At 47.2% G+C, this 18,628-nt stretch overlaps 1 protein-coding gene across 2 annotated transcripts in view; it reads left to right on the top strand.

The window, feature by feature from the left end:
* The window catches only part of LOC121579767 (mediator of RNA polymerase II transcription subunit 13-like), a 144,990-nt gene that overhangs the window by 37,741 nt on the left and 88,621 nt on the right, over window positions 1-18,628 (top strand). The window lies entirely within an intron of this gene.

Raw genomic sequence — 18,628 nt, forward strand, 5'->3', positions numbered from 1 at the left:
AAATCAGGTGACCACAGGCAATGCAGTCGGGTGACAGGCAGGCAGGCATCATTGTGATGTGATGTTAAAGCTGGGAGCTACTGGCTGCCTGGCAGGCTGGGGCCACATGATGGTGGTGGTTGGTTCTATGGTTAGTTGTTTCACACAGTCAGTGCTACTGTGGTAACAGCCATAGTTGATTATCTGATGGCTGTTATATTTTTATCTGATGATCACGTCATAAGTTCCAGCCTTAACAGTCTTTTCAGAGCCCCTGAAATATTTCCCCTAATTAAAAGCAAAGTTTTCATTGCACTTGTATGGGAATACAATGGCTTAATTTTCACCTAACTAATCATTAAGATGGCGCCGACAGAGAGGGCTGCCTCGCTTCTAGTCCTTAGGAAACTTTGCAGTATTTTGTTTTTTTTATGTATTATTTCTTACATTGTTAGCCCAGAAAATCTTAAGTGTAATTACATACAGCTAGTAAGAATTATTGGATATCAGAGCGGCGTCAACTTACCAGCACTACGACCAGGAATACGACTTTCCCGAAGAGGATCCTTTGTTCGCACCACCCAGGGCATTTGAACTGATTCCAGAGGTCAACCCAAAACAACGCCGCCGGAGGAGAGGGAGCCGGAGCGCGCACACCACCCATCGCTTCTGAGTATATTACTCGCTAATGTCCAGTCCCTAGACAACAAAGTGGACGAGATCAGGGCAAGGGTTGCTTTCCAGAGAGGCATCAGGGATTGTAACATACTCTGTTTCACGGAAACATGGCTCTCTCGGCATATACTGTCCCTGTCCATACAGCCATCTGGGTTATCTATACATCGCGCCGACAGGAATAAACATCTCTCCGGGAAGAAGGGGGGGGGGGGGCTATTTTCATGACTAATGACTCATGGTGTAATTGTAACAACATACAGGAACTCAAGTCATTTTGTTCACCTGACCTAGAATTCCTCACAGTCAAATGCAGACTGTATTATCTCCCAAGAGAATTCTCTTCGGTTATTGTTACAGCCGTGTATATCCCCCCTCAAGCCGATACCACGACGGCCCTCAAGGAACTCCACTGGACTTTATGCAAACTGTAAACCATATATCCTGAGGCTGCATTTATTGTAGCTGGGGATTTTAATAAGGCAAATTTGAGAAAAAGGCTACTTAGCATATTGACTGTAGCACTCGCGCTGGAAAAACGCTGGACCATTGTTCCACTCATTTCCGCTATGCGTGCAAGACCCTCCCCCGCCCTCCTTTCGGCAAATCTGACCATGACTCCATTTTGCTTCTCCCTTCCTATAGGCAGAAACTCAAACAGGAAGCACCTGTGCTTAGGAATCCACGCTTCAAGATTGATTTGATCATGTGGACTGGGATATGTTCCGGGTAGCCTCTGAGAATAATATAGACGTATACGCTGATTCGGTGAGTGGGTTTATAAGGAAGTGTATAGGAGATGTCGTATCCACTGTGACTATTAAAACCTACCCTAACCAGAAACCGTGGATAGATGGCAGCATTCGCCGAAAAATGAAAGGACGACCCACCGAATTTAACCATGGCAAGGTGACGGGGAATATGGCAGAATACAAACAGAGTGGTTGTTCCCTCCGCAAGGCAATCAAACAGACAAAACGTCAATATCAAGACAAAGTGTGGTCGCAATTCAACGGCTCAGACACGAGACGTATGTGGCAGGGTTTACAGACAATCACGGACTACAATAGGAAAACCAGCCACGTTGCGGACACCGACATCTTGCTGCCAGACAAGCTAAACAAGTTCTTTGCCCGCTTTGAGGATAACACAGTGCCACCAACGCGGCCAGCTACCAAGGACTGTGGGCTCTCCTTCTCTGTGGCCGACGTGAGTAAGACATTTAAACGTGTTAACCCTCGAAAGGCTGCCGGCCCAGACGGCATTCCGAGCTGCGTCCTCAGAGCATGCGCAGACCAGCTGGCTGATGTGTTTACGGACATATTCAATCTCTCCCTATCCAAGTCTGCTGTCCCCACATGCTTCAAGATGGCCACCATTGTTCCTGTACCCAAGAATGCAAAGGTAACTGAACTAAATGACTATCGCCCCGTAGCATTCACTTCTGTCATCATGAAGTGCTTTGAGAGACTAGTCAAGGATCATATCATCTCCACCTTACCTGTCACCCTAGACCCACTTCAATTTGCATACCGCCCCAATAGGTCCACAGACGATGCAATCACCATCACACTGCACACTGCCCTATCCCATCTGGACAAGAGGAATACCTACAGTGGGGAAAAAAGTATTTAGTCAGCCACCAATTGTGCAAGTTCTCCCACTTAAAAAGATGAGAGATGCCTGTAATTTTCATCATAGGTACACGTCAACTATGACAGACAAAATGAGAAAAAAAATCCAGAAAATCACATTGTAGGATTTTTAATGAATTTATTTGCAAATTATGGTGGAAAATAAGTATTTGGTCAATAACAAAAGTTTCTCAATACTTTGTTATATACCCTTTGTTGGCAATGACACAGGTCAAACGTTTTCTGTAAGTCTTCACAAGGTTTTCACACATTGTTGCTGGTATTTTGTCCCATTCCTCCATGCAGATCTCCTCTAGAGCAGTGATGTTTTGGGGCTGTCGCTGGGCAACACGGACTTTCAACTCCCTCCAAAGATTTTCTATGGGGTTGAGATCTGGAGACTGGCTAGGCCACTCCAGGACCTTGAAATGCTTCTTACGAAGCCACTCCTTCATTGCCCGGGCGGTGTGTTTGGGATCATTGTCATGCTGAAAGACCCAGCCACATTTCATCTTCAATGCCCTTGCTGATGGAAGGAGGTTTTCACTCAAAATCTCACGATACATGGCCCCATTCATTCTTTCCTTTACACGGATCAGTCGTCCTGGTCCCTTTGCAGAAAAAACAGCCCCAAAGCATGATGTTTCCACCCCCATGCTTCACAGTAGGTATGGTGTTCTTTGGATGCAACTCAGCATTCTTTGTCCTCCAAAAACGACGAGTTGAGTTTTGACCAAAAGTTCTATTTTGGTTTCATCTGACCATATGACATTCTCCCAATCCTCTTCTGGATCATCCAAATGCACTCTAGCAAACTTCAGACGGGCCTGGACATGTACTGGCTTAAGCAGGGGGACACGTCTGGCACTGCAGGATTTGAGTCCCTGGCGGTCGTGTGTTACTGATGGTAGGCTTTGTTACTTTGGTCCCAGCTCTCTGCAGGTCATTCACTAGGTCCCCCCGTGTGGTTCTGGGATTTTTGCTCACCGTTCTTGTGATCATTTTGACCCCACGGGGTGAGATCTTGCGTGGATCCCCAGATCGAGGGAGATTATCAGTGGTCTTGTATGTCTTCCATTTCCTAATAATTGCTCCCACAGTTGATTTCTTCAAACCAAGCTGCTTACCTATTGCAGATTCAGTCTTCCCAGCCTGGTGCAGGTCTACAATTTTGTTTCTGGTGTCCTTTGACAGCTCTTTGGTCTTGGCCATAGTGGAGTTTGGAGTGTGACTGTTTGAGGTTGTGGACAGGTGTCTTTTATACTGATAACAAGTTCAAACAGGTGCCATTAATACAGGTAACGAGTGGAGGACAGAGGAGCCTCTTAAAGAAGAAGTTACAGGTCTGTGAGAGCCAGAAATCTTGCTTGTTTGTAGGTGACCAAATACTTATTTTCCACCATAATTTGCAAATAAATTCATAAAAAATCCTACAATGTGATTTTCTGGAGAAAAAAAATCTCAATTTGTCGGTCATAGTTGACGTGTACCTATGATGAAAATTACAGGCCTCTCTCATCTTTTTAAGTGGGAGAACTTGCACAATTGGTGGCTGACTAAATACTTCCCCCCCCCACTGTATGTAAGAATGCTGTTCATTGACTATAGCTCAGCATTCAACACCATAGTACCCTCCAAGCTCATCATCAAGCTTGAGGCCCTGGGTCTCAACCCCTGCCTGTGCAATTTGGTCCTGGACTTCCTGACGGGCCGCCCCCAGGTGGTGAAGTTAGGAAACAACATCTCCACTTCGCTGATCCTCACCACTGGGGCCCCACAAGGGTGTGTGCTCAGCCCCCTCCTGTACTCCCTGTTCACCCATGACTGCGTAGCCATGCACGCCTCCAACTCAATCATCAAGTTTGCAGACGACACAACAGTAGTAGGCTTGATTACCAACAATGATGAGACAGCCTACAGGGAGGAGGTGAGGGCTCTCGGAGTGTGGTGTCAGGAAAATAACCTCTCACTCAACATAAAAAACAAAGGAGATGATCGTGGACTTCAGGAAACAGCAGAGGGAACAGCAGTGGAGAAGGTGGAAAGTTTTAAGTTCCTTGGCGTACATATCACCGACAAACTGAAATGGTCCACCCACACAGACAGTGTGGTGAAGAAGGCGGAACAGCGTCTCTTCAACCTCCTCAGGAGGCTGAAGACATTTGGCCTGTCACCTAAAACCCTCACTAACTTTTACAGATGCACAATTGAGAGCATCCTGTCGGGCTGTATCACCGCCTGGTACGGCAACTGCACAGCCCACAACGGCAGGGCTCTCCAGAGGGTGGTGCGGTCTGCACAACGCATCACTGGGGGCAAACTACCTGCCCTCCAGGACACCTACAGCACCCGATGTCACAGGAAGGCCAAAAAGATAATCAAGGACAACTACCACCCGAGCCACTGCCTGTTCACCCCGCTATCATCCAGAAGGCAAGGACAGTACAGGTGCATCAAAGCTGGGACCGAGAAAAACTGCTTCTATCTCAAAGCCATCAGACTGTTAAACAGCCATCACTAGCACAGAGAGACTGCTGCCTACATACAGACATCACTGGCCACTTTAATAAATGGAACACTAGTCACTTTAAAAATGCCACTTTAATGTTTACATTTCTTGCATTACCCATCTCATATGTATATACTGTATTCTATACTATCTATTGCATCTTAGCCTATGCCACTCTGAGAATGACATTGCTCTTCCATATATGTATATATTCTTATTCCATTCCTTTACTTAGATTTGTGTGTATTAGGTTTTTGTTGTAGAACTGTTAGATATTACTTGCTAGATATTGCTGTACTGTCGGAACTAGAAGCACAAGCATTTCGCTACACTCGCAATAACATCTGCTAACCATGTGTGACCAATACATACATATGTGACCAATACATTTTATTTTATTTTATTTGATACTAACACCTAAACTCAGCAGCACTGCTCTCTCTCTCTCTTTACCACTGCTGGCTGGGACCAGCCAGGCCCCAGTCGAGGAAAATTAACAATGGGGTTTCCTCAGTCAGCCCTGGAATTCGCAGCCAGCCAAGCCAGGCCCTTTCTCTCCAGTCTCCACCCACTGTGCTGCAAGGGGATGGGGACATGGTATACATATTGTAGATCTACAGCCACCCAGAAAGAGACCAGCCATGTTCTCCTTAGGATGTTGTTGTTGTTCTTTACTCAACAGTTTGTTTGTTCCTGTTCCAGCCGCTCGGCCACAGAGGCAAAGCCATGACGATCGGACATTCATAACACATGGCTTGTGTTTTAATGTTGTGCCCGGTCGGAACAACTGGTCTATCTGAGGAGGATGTCTTATACCTTTTAACCACCATCTTTCAAGAGGAAAAGTTGCTTATTATCCTTTCTATTTAAGTGGGACATTATAAGGATGTTTATTTCCAGAGAGGGTTGTTTGAGTTGTTAGACTGTTAGGTACACAGTGCTGAGGTGCTGCTCAGGTCTAGTATTGAGACAGAGAGAAGGAGCTCTTTGCTTTACATCCCCAGTAGCCAGGTCCAAGTTTCCCAGCTCTGTGTGTTTTTCACCATGGCGAGGTTTATCCCAGAGGAGCCACTGTAGATGGCTGTTCTTCCCCCAGGGAGCCTCCATCCACCAGGGTGGCGATACCGTTCACCTTATCACACATACCTTACATCATTTCCCACTGCCCCTGGGGGTTATAGAAGTGTGATTACTTTTCTGTTCTCCTAACAACTGGTCTCCTAACCTGCTGCGTATGTTCTCCTAATCTGCCATGAAAAGTAACTTCTGCTAGTCAAAACCGGCAGACCTGCCCTGAGAGGAGTGTGAGTATCCACTAATGCTATAGTGCACGCTGTGTGTGAGTAGCCATAGCAACTGCTCCGTTTGGCTGTTGGGTTACACAGGGCGACATTGTCAAAGCCTAGGCCCTAGAGCAGGACTCCCTCAGTAGATCAGCGATCTCAGGCTCCTAAATTGAGTTAGATGATGGTGATGCCAGAGGATGATGATGCAGTTGATGCCAGGTGATGGTGATAGAGTTGGCTTGCTGGCCCTGATGTCGTTCTCAGTTCAGCCTCTCTGTAACCTGGACTTCGTACTCCTCCACAACTAACGTGTAGCACCCACTTGGTTGATGCCTGTGCTGCTGGTACACCGCAAAAAAAGCCCACCACACGTCAGTCCAGAGCAGTAGTCAGGTCTCATTGATCAAAAAGCAGCCAGTGCGGAGATGCATCTGAGATGGCATCGCTGAGGAGGGCGCCCGTTCCTGTTTGACTTAGCTTTTTTATGGCTATTTTTGCGTTAATTATTACTTTGTATGTTGATGCAATAATTTCCTACGACCGACAAACACTTCTGGATCATGAATCAGAAGCTATACACTATACACATCTCTCAGCCTCCCAGATCTGGAATATTACATTCCCTCCTTTGTTCCCCGCACAGCGGGCCTACCTGTTGCTCCTGGCCGAGATGACCTAAGGCAACGCCGGCTACAAAGAAGAGGAAGGAAAGGGGGACTCCAAGCTAGGCTAAAAAGACGGGCTACACGGCCTCCTCTTCCTAGTATCCTGATGGCTAATGTCCAATCGCTGGAAAATGAACTTTGTGAACTCAGAACAAGGCTTAAATCGCAGAGGGACATCAGGGAATGCTGTGTCTTTGTTTTTACTGAGACGTGGCTTACGGACAATACACTCGGCTCTGCTATTCAACCAGACGGCTTTTCCATATTCCGAATGGATCAAACTGCGGATTCTGGTAAGAGTCGGGAATAAACAATTCCTGGTGTACTGAAGTTTAAAACATTGCAAGCTCCTGTTCACCCGACCTGGAGTTTCTGATCGTGAAATGCCGACCCCACTATATGCCGAGGGAATTCATGTGTGTTATTATCCCAGCTGTGTACATACCGCCACAAGCAAACACCAAGGCGGCACTCAGCGAACTGTACAAGATCATTCGCCAGCAAGAATCCTCTCACCCGGAAGCAGTCTTTATTGTGACGGGTGACATTAACTAAGCCCGTCTAAAACAAAATATCGCCAACATCTATCCTGCCCCACAAGAGGATCCAGCGTGCTTGACCATGTATACACAAACATCCCTGACGCATACAAAGCCATCCCCTGCCCCCACATCGGCCAATCAAATCACGTCTCTCTGTTGCTACTCCCTGCCTACAAGCAGCAACTCAAGAGGGAGCCACCAACATAGAGAATAGTGAGGCGCTGGACAGAGGAGGTAGACTCAATGCTGCAGTATTGTTTTGAGAATACTAATTGGAATATGTTCAAAGATTCATCCCCCCAGGACTCATCCATCAACATTGAGGAATATACATCCTCAGTCACAGGCTGTGTTGACATACCCCGACCAAAAACCCTGGATGAACGGAGATATCCGTACTATGCTGAGAGCCCATACTGCAGCATTCAATGTCAGCAGAACAAATCCCAATGACTTGGTGGCGCGGTGTGCAAGGCAAGCAGGTACAAGCTCCGCAAATCCATTAGGGATGCAAAAAGTCAATACAGACTCAAACTTGAATTGATGTTAGACAGCTCAGACTCACGTCGCATGTGGCAAGGACTACAGACCATCACAGACTACAAAGGCAAATCCAGCTGTGCGGTGCCCACCAAAGGCTCCCTCCCAGAGGAGTTTAACAGATTTTATGCTCGCTTCAAGGCAGACAATACCGAGTCATCCAGGAAGACTCTCGCTGCTCCGGACTACCAGGTGCTTTCGCTCTCCAAGGCTGATGTGAGGAAAACTCTCAAAAGAGTGACTACTCGCAAAGCCGCCGGCCCAGATGGCATCCCTGGCAGCGTCCTCAGAGTGTGTGCTGACCAGCTGGCGGGCGTCTTTTCGGACATCTTCAACCTGTCCCTGTCCCAGGCTGTAGTCCCCACCTGCTTTAAGGAGACCACCATCGTCCCAGTGCCCAAGAAAAACAAGGTGACATGCCCAAATGACTATTGCCCCATCGCACTCACCTCGGTCATCATGAAGTGCCTCTGGACCCACTCCAATGGACCCACTCCAACAGATCCACGGAAGATGCCATTTCCATCACTATTCACACGGCCGTAACACATCTGTACAAGATGAACACCTATGTGAGAATTCTGTTCATTGACTACAGTTCAGCATTCAACACTATTGTTCCCTCCAAGCTCGACACCAAGCTCAGAGCCCTGGGTCTGGACACCACCCTCTGCAACTGGATCCTGGACTTCCTGACAGGCAGAACACAAGTTGTGAGGATTGACAACAACACCACCTCCACACTAACTGTTAACACAAGGGCCCCCGAGGGGTGTGTCCTCAGTCCTCTGCTGTACTCCCTGTTCACCCACGACTGCGTGTATTTGCACGACACCAACTCCGTCATCAAGTTTGCTGACGACAGCACGATTGTAGGCCTGAGGGTCCTCTCCAAATACTACTGCCGCACCATCGACAGCATCCTGACCGGTTGCATCACGGCCTGGTACGGGAATTGCTCCATCCACGACCGCAAGGCCCTCCAGTGGGTGAAGACGGCCCAGTACATCACTGGGACCGTGCTCCCACCCATCCAGGATATCTACTCGAACCGGTGCCTGAGGAAGGCACGCAGCATCATCAAGGACCCCACACACCCCAGCCACAAGCTGTTCTCTCCCTTACCATTGGGCAGACGGTATCGGAGCATGATGTCTGCTACCAACATGATGTCGGAGCATGATGTCTGCTACCTCAGGCTCTACAAGGAAATCAGGCTGCTGAAGACTTGAACTGGACTGACCACCTGCTCTGATTCTCTGAACCTTATCACACATGCACTCGCTCATGCACACACCCACACAGACATACACACACACTCTTATACATTCATGCTACACACACATCACAACTGCTGCTACCAGACTCTTATTATACTGCATTTGAGGTAAAGTAGTGACTGGCTACAACTGGAGTGAGGCGTGGGAGAATGAGCCCACTGAAGGGGGAGGCCATAGATTTTTTATTGATTCTTATTAAGTAAACTACAGTGAGGGAAAAAAGTATTTGATCCCCTGCTGATTTTGTACGTTTGCCCACTGACAAAGAAATGATCAGTCTATAATTTTAATGGTAGGTTTATTTGAACAGTGAGAGACAGAATAACAACAAAAAAATCCAGAAAAACGCATGTCAAAAATGTTATAAATTGATTTGCATTTGAATGAGGGAAATAAGTATTTGACCCCCTCTCAATCAGAAAGATTTCTGGCTCCCAGGTGTCTTTTATACAGGTAACGAGCTGAGATTAGGAGCACACTCTTAAAGGGAGTGCTCCTAATCTCAGCTTGTTACCTGTATAAAAGACACCTGTCCACAGAAGCAATCAATCAATCAGATTCCAAACTCTCCACCATGGCCAAGACCAAGGGGCTCGCCAAGGATGTCAGGGACAAGATTGTAGACCTACACAAGGCTGGAATGGGCTACAAGACCATCGCCAAGCAGCTTGGTGAGAAGGTGACAACAGTTGGTGCGATTATTCGCAAATGGAAGAAACACAAAAGAACTGTCAATCTCCCTCGGCCTGGGGCTCCATGCAAGATCTCACCTCGTGGAGTTGCAATGATCATGAGAACGGTGAGGAATCAGCCCAGAACTACACAGGAGGATCTTGTCAATGATCTCAAGGCAGCTGGGACCATAGTCACCAAGAAAACAATTGGTAACACACTACGCCGTGAAGGACTGAAATCCTGCAGCGCCCGCAAGGTCCCCCTGCTCAAGAAAGCACATATACAGGGCCATCTGAAGTTTGCCATCACAAAGGAGGAGAACTGGGTGAAAGTGTTGTGGTCAGATGAGACCAAAATCGAGCTCTTTGGCATCAACTCAACTCGCCGTGTTTGGAGGAGGAGGAATGCTGCCTATGACCCCAAGAACACCATCCCCACCGTCAAACATGGAGGTGGAAACATTATGCTTTGGGGGTGTTTTTCTGCTAAGGGGACAGGACAACTTTACTGCATCAAAGGGATGATGGACGGTGCCATGTACCGTCAAATCTTGGGTGAGAACCTCCTTCCCTCAGCCAGGGCATTGAAAATGGGTCGTGGATGGGTATTCCAGCATGACAATGACCCAAAACACACAGCCAAGGCAACAAAGGAGTGGCTCAAGAAGAAGCACATTAAGGACCTGGAGTGGCCTAGCCAGTCTCCAGACCTTAATCCCATAGAAAACCTGTGGAGGGAGCTGAAGGTTTGAGTTGCCAAACGTCAGCCTCGAAACCTTAATGACTTGGAGAAGATCTGCAAAGAGGAATGGGACAAAATCCCTCCTGAGATGTGTGCAAACCTGGTGGCCAACTACAGGAAACGTCTGACCTCTGTGATTGCCAACAAGGGTTTTGCCACCAAGTACTAAGTCATGATTTGCAGAGGGGTCAAATACTTATTTCCCCCATTAAAATGCAAATCAATTCATAACATTTTTGACATGCGTTTTTCTGGATTTTTTTGTTGTTATTCTGTCTCTCACTGTTCAAATAAACCTACCATTAAAATTATAGACTGATCATTTCTTTGTCAGTGGGCAAACGTACAAAATCAGCAGGGGATCAAATACTTTTTTCCCTCACTGTATATTAGACCTACACACACACTTGACATATTTCTAACCCCCCCCCCCAGTTCCTGTGGACTGTTGAACCTGACCTGTCCTGTCCCGAACTTGACTCTAGAACTTCACTACCATTCCTGCGGGTCCCGCGGGAGTCCTGTTCCTGTGTCAACCTCTAGTGTTGAGTACAGATGAATTATTTTCGCAGGTGACCTGGGTAAGCGTGTTAACGTTAGAGTTGTAGGCCATGCCTACTGTCGTCACGCCGACCATGCTGCAGCTTAAAGTCACACTCTCCCAGTCACTATAATTATCTAATGTCTTATGCAAAGCAGGCTGGCTCTGACTGCAAACTCACTGTTTCACTATATGGGGACTTCCACCTTTTCTGCTTTAGACTGTTGGACAAGTTACTACTGCTGCAAAACGTGTGGCACTTCATTTATTGAACAGTCACATCCCATAGTGTGGTTGTGCCACGAAACCCATCCTCTTCAAAGAGTATCTTAAATAATCCCACAGCACCCCACCTCGCACCCCCTCATCACTCCCCCCCAAAAAAGCCTTTTGTGAACTGACACTCACACTTCACTCTTTTCCCTCCTACTGACTCTGCCTTTGCTGATAGCTACTTTACTGAGGAAAAATGTACTTACTGTGTCTGTGATATGTGGTTGTCCCACCTAGCTATCTGAAGATGAATGCAGTAACTGTAAGTCGCTCTGGATAAGAGCGTTTGCTAAATGACTAAAATGTAAAAGTTGCCTCAGCAGTCAGTCAGTCAGACGAATAGTAAACTCTTAGAGGAAGTGTGTATTGCAGTGTGTTGCATAGCCTAACTCTCAGGTCATTGACACCCACTAATCCAGACAACTCTCAGCTCTAGAAGTCCTCCCATCTGCTGTTGCTATGTTCTCTGATTAGCCTGTTACCCCTCACCTCTCCTCCCACCTGTTGCGTCTGAGTGGCATCACCGAGGACACCTGTGTTGCCACTTGTCTGTGTAACCCAAACCCCAAACCTCAGCATGTTTGAAATGCCTGCATCACCTCTCACCCTCTCTCACACACACTGATGCACAGTGCTCTCTCCTCCCTCGGCCTCTCTCACTCTCTCTCTGTAAGTTGTGAAAGCGAGAGAGAGCTCCTGTGCTCTTGTTTTGGTCTGTAAACCTGCTCTAGATAACCCCCAGGCACCTCTCTGAAGTCTTCTGCTGCTGTAATGTGTTTGAGAGAGAGAGAGAGAGAGAATGCACTGTCTGAAAGAGGAAGAGATGGTGAGAGAGAGAACCTCCTCGTTGTCATGGCAGCAGGGAGATGCACCCCGGGATGGGGATTGCGTGTTTCCATGGGGAAGGAGGATGCCTGTCCGCTATTGGTCAGCTTCAAACAGACTTGTTTATGTGTTGTTTACCCGAGACCTAATTGGTCCCATTTTCAAAGAGCTCAGAAATTCTTTAAGATCAGTAATCTCCTAGCCTATGTTGATAATATTAATAGAACTTGCTTGATATGTTGATAGATTTTGCTTGATCATTCTGATTGATCTCAACATTTCCTTTTAAACATGGCTGTGTTCAATAAATTGACTAAATAACACATGAAGGTGTAGACGTTCAGTGTATTCTAGCTTCTGTTAGATTTATAGCAGATTGAACAGGTTCTTTGTTATTAAAAGGGGTGGTTGATATCAGTTTGCCTGAGTGGCAATGAATTAATGCAATGCAGTGCGTTATGCAATGGAGCATATGCCTGTGTGTGTGACGTGTGTTTGCATCTGTGTGCTTTTCTGCATAGCGTGTGTGTGTGTTGTGCCTGGGTTGTACCGTTCTCCTTGCTCGCTCTTCCCCTCCTCTCTTCCCTTCCTACCTCCCTCTCCCCATCTCTTTTTTTTTCTCTCTCTCAGATGGAGGGAGGGAGGGATGGATGGGAAAGGGAGGGAGGTGAGTGACACTCCTCTCCTGTGCAGGGCGGAATCAGAGAGCAGTGCTGCGTTAAGTAGGACAGTGCAGGATAAAGACACACACACACACACACACACACACACACACACACACACACACACACACACACACACACACACACACACACACACACACTGCCTCCAGTCTGGGGCTAAAGCACTCAATTTATCCACTCCCAACACACACATGCAGATACAGACACAAATACACACCAAATACAAATACACAGACATTCACAGGTAGATAGATACACATTGTGATGTCACGAGAGGCTACACAGCTTTCAGCGGGATTGCTCAAGTAGTGCAAGGAGACCAGGTTCAACCAAAACAAGGATTTTATTAAAGGTCTTGGGAAACTAACGAAAGTATAACACAATTCTGTTCTCTGGTGGCTCTTTAAGGGTTAACAGTTCAGGGATGTCTCTTCCACATCCAAAATCATAACTCTCCCTCGCTCAAATAACTTTTCCCCAGTCTTACTGTATTCCACCTTGCAGCTAGTGGCCAACCCAGCAAAACGTCCTTCCAAATGTCCCACACGTATTTCCACAGGTGCATATATCCAAAGGTGAGTATTTCCCAAAGGTAAGTATCTCCAAATCCTTATATTCCTCATGGAAGTGGACGTGCAGCACTCTTGTCCTCCAGAGAGCCCAGGTTGGAGACCGTGTCTCTTCCCTTCAACAAACCTTCAGCTCATCAGCCCCTGATTTGTTTCAGCTGCGTGGGAAGATTGGCCATAGAGGGTTGGAGTTCCCGACCATACCAGCAGATGGAGCCATAGCTGTCTGGGTTTGCAGCCATCTCAGGGGGATGTAACGTCCCTCCAGGACACAGCCTCTCGTGACATCACACATCCCCCTCCTCGGGACCGACGTCCTCGTCGGGGTAAAGGCAGCGAAGAAGGCATCACGCCGGGAGAGGGCGTCTGCATGGCCGTGGTGCTTGCCAGACTGCTCTCTCTTCAACTCCTCCAACTCTAGGACCAGGGACTCAGCCTCCTGTTGTCTCTCCTTGAGTTTCTTACTGAACGCATCCGCCTTGGTTTTAGCAGAGTTTAGCTTCTGTTGAGCAGCTTTCAGTTCCTTCTCTCTCTCTGCCTCCGCATTCTTCATCTTGTTCTCCAACACCTTGTACTTCTCCTCTGCCTTCTTCTGGACCTCCTTACTACTGCGCAGGGTCTCCTCACACTCCTCGATGGTCCTGCGCAGCCTCTCCAGCTCCTCCTGTTGCTTATGGAAGGAGCTCTGTTGGAGTTTAGCCTGGAGGATATCTAACTCTTCTGTCTTCATGTCTAACTGTTGCTTTAACAAACGATACCTCTCAGCGGTCCCCTTCAGACCAGACAGTTCTTTGTCCAGATTCTGTAGCTCCGTCTCTGTGTCGGTCTGGGCACCTGCCATCCCTATCAGAGCCCGGGCGGGAGTGAGTAATTCGGAGGATTGCACCGGAGCCTTCCCAGGATGAGTCTTGCCTCTCCGTTTCCGAGGTACTCGGGTTATCCTCTCCTGAGACTCTCTCCAGAGTGGGTAAAAGGCTGGGCAGTCTCGTCCAATTAGGACAGGGACGGGGAGGGAATCAACCACCCCCGCCGTCGTGTGTATGGTTCCCCGTGTGCTGGTCATTGTAAGTTCAGTAATGGGGTATTCTCTGGTGTCCCCATGGACACAGGAAACTGGGAGGACTTTCCCGGGGTCAGACACGTTGGGCCCACCAAATCCTTACGCACCAGGGTGGCCCGGCTACCAGAATCCAGTAAGGCCTCCACATCATGGTGACTCACAGTTACCGGGCAGGTGGGGGTCGATCTGGGCCGCCATCTACGACTCCCAAGAGCGAGGCAAAACGGTGTGTGGGTGCTGAGCTGGAGGACTCCGCAGTGGGCATAGGTTCCTCGGCTGGTTTCCCCACACTGCCAGGAGATATGTCCCATCTCCCCACACCGGTAACACTGTCGAGTTTCCCCCTCCTGGTGTACTCTTCTTGGACCCGCCTGGTTTCTGGCTCCCCCTGGAGCCGGGATAAGTCCTGACGTAGCTGGGTTCGAGACCTTGGGGTCCTTTGGACGGGTTCTTCCCATTTGTGGTGGGGCCGCACTCCTGGGGTCTTTTCGGGAAGCATTCAGCATCTCCGCTGTGGCCTGGTACTTTTCCACAGCTTCCACGGTCAGATCAGCCGTGGTCAAGGCCTGTTGACTGATGAACCGTTTTGCATCATAAGGCAGGGCGCGTAGGTAACGATCCACCACAACGGCCTCCACCACCGCCGCTGCTGTATTCCTCTGCGGATCCAGCCATTTCCTTGCGATTCGGACAAGTTCATGCATCTGCGCCCGAGGAGGTTGGTCTGGTTGGAAGGTCCAACTGTGAAAGCGCTGGGCCATACCAAACTTTGTGAGTCCATATCTGCTGAGGATCTCAGACTTCAGGGCATCATAGTCAGTAACCTGGTCAGGGCCCAGGTCCCGGACAGCATTCAGCGCTTCCCCGGTTAGAAAGGGGGGCTAACAGACCAACCCACTGTTGCTTGGGCCAGGCTTCCCTAGTGGCCGTGGCCTCAAATGCATGCAGGTATGCCTCAATGTCATCGGTAGCTCCCATCTTAGATATAAAGTCACTTGCCTTTATTGGGCGGGTATTTTGGACCACCCTCTGTCTCTGCAACTGCAATTCCTCTGCCTTCAGAAGGTTGGCTTTCTTTTGCTCCTCCAAGAGAGCCACGTTTGCTTGCATCTGGGCTTGCTGGCCAGCAACAAGGGCTTTCAATATGTCCTCCATTTCAGTCGGCGGGGAGCCTACGGCCAGCTTGGAAAACTGGGTGATCAAACCTTCGGTATCCTCCTCTGACATGCACTATTAACGCTGAGCGTGCCCGTATTCTCCACCATCTGTGATGTCACGAGAGGCTACACAGCTTTCAGCGGGATTGCTCAAGTAGTGCAAGGAGACCAGGTTCAACCAAAACAAGGATTTTATTAAAGGTCTTGGGAAACTAACGAAAGTATAACACAATTCTGTTCTCTGGTGGCTCTTTAAGGGTTAACAGTTCAGGGATGTCTCTTCCACATCCAAAATCATAACTCTCCCTCGCTCAAATAACTTTTCCCCAGTCTTACTGTATTCCACCTTGCAGCTAGTGGCCAACCCAGCAAAACGTCCTTCCAAATGTCCCACACGTATTTCCACAGGTGCATATATCCAAAGGTGAGTATTTCCCAAAGGTAAGTATCTCCAAATCCTTATATTCCTCATGGAAGTGGACGTGCAGCACTCTTGTCCTCCAGAGAGCCCAGGTTGGAGACCGTGTCTCTTCCCTTCAACAAACCTTCAGCTCATCAGCCCCTGATTTGTTTCAGCTGCGTGGGAAGATTGGCCATAGAGGGTTGGAGTTCCCGACCATACCAGCAGATGGAGCCATAGCTGTCTGGGTTTGCAGCCATCTCAGGGGGATGTAACGTCCCTCCAGGACACAGCCTCTCGTGACATCACAACATGTTTACATACATAAAACATAATACCAAACACAAATGCACATGAAGACAGACACATACAGTGCCTTCAGAAAGTATTCACACCCCTTGACATATTCCACATTTTGTTGTGTTACAGCCTGAATTCAAAATTGATTAAATTGATTTTTTTTCTCTCACCCATCGACACACAATACCACACAGTCTCTCTCTATGGCACACAGTCTCTCTCTATGGCACACAGTCTCTATCTATGGCACACAGTCTTTCTCTGTGGCCGCCAGTCTCTCTATGGCACACAGTCTCTCTCTATGGCACACAGTCTCTCTCTATGGCACACAGTCTCTCTCTATGGCACACAGTCTCTCTCTATGGCACACAGTTTTTCTCTATGGCCGCCAGTCTCTCTCTATGGCACACAGTCTCTCTCTATGTGATAAGACAGCGAGCCAGTCAATACCTGAGACATGGTGCTTCTCCCCAAGGCGTTCTACCTGGCTTCCTAATGGCCCACTGTGACTTCCTAGTCAGTCTGCGCTGGGGGCAGGGAGAGACCGTCCCACCGTGACTTCCCAGTCAGTCTGCCCTGGGGGCAGGGAGAGACCGTCCCACCGTGACCTCCCAGTCAGTTTGCCCTGGGGGCAGGGAGAGACCGTCCCACTGTGGCCTCCCAGTCAGTCTGCACCAAGGCCCCAGGGCAGGGAGAGACAGGCTGCTCTGTTGGAACCTAACATCAGCCAGAATGTCTGAGTGGAGACAGATAGGAGAAAGAGGGAGGCTGTTCCAGAGACAGACAGACAGTAGTGAGGAAGTTATGGAGCGATTTCATTGCCAACAGAAAATATATTTGAAATCAATATTTTTTAATTTACATTTAGATATTACATTTGTAATACACAAATTGAATAATTGAATTAATAAATTAAGACTTGTATTTCATGATTTGACATGGAATTTGATGACTATTGCATTCAGTTTTAAATTCTGTTTCAATGTAATTGAATATTCAAATTCAATATTTATATATTCAGTTTCAGTATGGTAAATATTGCATTAATTGTCTGTGTATCAAGTTTACAAACTATAATTTCCAGTTTACCAAAGTTTCATATACAGTGCCTTCAGAAAGTATTCATACCCCTTGACTTATTCCACATTTTGTTGTGTTACAGCCTGAATTCAAAATTGATTAAATAAATAAAAACAAAAACTATAACTCGGCCACTCAAAAACATTCACTGTCTTCTTAGTAAGCAACTCCAGTGTACATTTGGCTTTGTGTTTTAGGTTATTGTCCTGCTGAAAGGGGAATTAATCTCCCAGTGTCTGGTGGAAAGCAGACTGAAGCAGGTTTTCCTCTAGGATTTTGCCTGTGCTTAGCTCCATTCTTTTTCTTTTTTATCCAGAAAAACTCCCCAGCGCTTAACGATTACAAGCATACCCATAACATGATGCATCCACCACTATGGTTGAAAATATGGAGAGTGAAACTCGGTAATGTGTAGTATTGGATTTGCGCCAAACATAACACTTTAATATTCAGGACAAAAAGTTAATTGCTTTGCCACATTATTTGCAGTATTACTTTAGTGCCTTGTTGCAAACAGGATGCATGTTTTGGAATATATATATATATATATATATATTTTACATGCTTCTTTCTTTTTACTCTGCCAATTAGGTTAGTTTTGTGGAGTAATTACAATGCTGTTGATCCATCCTCAGTTTTCTCCTATCACAGCCATTAAACTCTGTAACTGTTTTAAATTCACCATTGGCCTCATGGTGAAATCGCTGAGCAGTTTCTTACCTCTCTGGCAACTGAGTTAGGAAGGACGCCTGTATCTTTGTAGTGACTGGGTGTATTGATACACCATCCAAAGTGTAATTAATAATTTCACCATGCTCAAAGGGATATTCAATGTCTGCCTTTTAACATGTTTTACCCATCTACTAATAGTTGCCCTTCTTAGCAAGGCATTGGAAAACCTCCCTTGTCTTTGTGGTTGAATCTGTGTTTGAAATTCCCTGCTCGACTGAGGGACCTTACAGATAATTGTATGTGTGGGGTACAGAGATGAGGTAGTCATAACAAAATCATGTTAAACACTATTTTTGTCCATGCAACTTATTATGTGACTTTTTGACACACATTTTCACTCCTGAACTTATTTAGGCTTGCCATAACAAAGGGGTTGAATACTTATTGACTCAAGCTTTTCATTATTAATTAATTTGTAAAAATGTTTAAAAACATAATTGCACTTTGACATTATGGGGTATTGTGTGTAGGCCAGTGACAAA

This window comes from Coregonus clupeaformis, chromosome 13 (assembly GCF_020615455.1).
Source record: "Coregonus clupeaformis isolate EN_2021a chromosome 13, ASM2061545v1, whole genome shotgun sequence".
Taxonomy (NCBI): domain Eukaryota; kingdom Metazoa; phylum Chordata; class Actinopteri; order Salmoniformes; family Salmonidae; genus Coregonus; species Coregonus clupeaformis.